General features: G+C 55.8%; 1 protein-coding gene across 1 annotated transcript in view; it reads left to right on the top strand.

Annotated features, from left to right (window-relative positions):
• The first annotated feature begins 200 nt into the window (after positions 1 to 200).
• The window catches only part of LRP5 (low density lipoprotein receptor-related protein 5), an 87,547-nt gene continuing 86,634 nt past the window's right edge, over positions 201 to 1,113 (top strand). Inside the window, exon 1 of the mRNA XM_006893240.1 lies at positions 201 to 599. The gene's annotated coding sequence lies outside the window, so the exon portion shown is untranslated. The remainder of the gene's footprint in view (positions 600 to 1,113) is intronic.

The following is a 1,113-nucleotide window of genomic DNA, read 5'->3' as shown; positions in this document are numbered from 1 at the left end:
TGGCTCCACTTGGACCAAGGTCCAAGGGACCTTGGCCTTACTGGCATCTGAGGGCTGGCTTCCTGGCACCGCCGAGGGGACTGGACAGGAGAGTGGAGGTTGGGGTGGGGGTGGACAAGAGGACGTGGATCAGGCAGAGCGACTGGGGATAGGTACTGGGTGGCCTGGCTGGCAGTCCTCAGAGTACCCTCTGTCCCCACAGCCTCGCCCCTCCTCCTGTTTGCAAACCGCCGGGACGTGCGGCTGGTGGACGCGGGTGGTGTCAAACTGGAGTCCAGCGTCGTGGTGAGCGGGCTGGAGGATGCGGCCGCCGTGGACTTCCAGTTCTCCAAAGGTTCTGTGTACTGGACGGACGTGAGTGAGGAGGCCATCAAGCAGGCCTTCCTGAACCAGACAGGGGCCGCCGTGCAGACTGTGGTCATCTCGGGCCTGGTCTCCCCTGACGGCCTGGCCTGCGACTGGGTCGGCCACAAGCTGTACTGGACGGACTCGGAGACCAACCGCATCGAGGTGGCCAACCTCAACGGCACGTCCCGCAAGGTGCTTTTCTGGCAGGACCTGGACCAGCCGCGGGCCATCGCCCTGGACCCCGCCCACGGGTGAGTCTGGAGCCTTCTTGGGGACACCCTAGGGGGTTGGTACCAGGGTCGTTGTTCCTCTTTCTGGTTAAGTCCAAGTTCATTGTTCCGTTTTCACCATAACCTGAAAATGACCACATCATTCTAAATCGGCTGTTGTTAAAAATTATTTTCCTTCAATAATTATACTTCTATTTTTTAAAAAAGATATTAATGTGGAGAATATACATGGCAAGAAGTTGCACCGGCGTCCCAGTCTTCTGTGTGTGGACGTCAGTGCTTGGTCCTGTTCTCCGCGCTGTGCAGCTGTTCTTGTCTTTTGTTTTAACTATAATTTTCTAAGTTGGTCCTCATTCATGAACTTAAATAGGAAGACCCCTAAGCTGCCGTCCAGTCTTTTGTGTTGACATCATCAATGTGATCTGCTGTCCTATTGGATGGAGTATTTTTCAAAGTAGCCCTTGTGCCTGGGCCCCCGAGACACCTGCTGTCTGTCTGGTCAGAGGTCCCGGCTGCCTTGTGACGGTGTGTGTGT

Source organism: Elephantulus edwardii, unplaced genomic scaffold, assembly GCF_000299155.1.
Source record: "Elephantulus edwardii isolate Elephantulus edwardi_28Jun2011 unplaced genomic scaffold, EleEdw1.0 scaffold00126, whole genome shotgun sequence".
NCBI classification, from domain to species: Eukaryota; Metazoa; Chordata; class Mammalia; order Macroscelidea; family Macroscelididae; genus Elephantulus; species Elephantulus edwardii.
The sequence above is the reverse complement of the archived record's forward strand: the minus strand, read 5'-3'. Positions and strand labels throughout refer to the sequence as shown.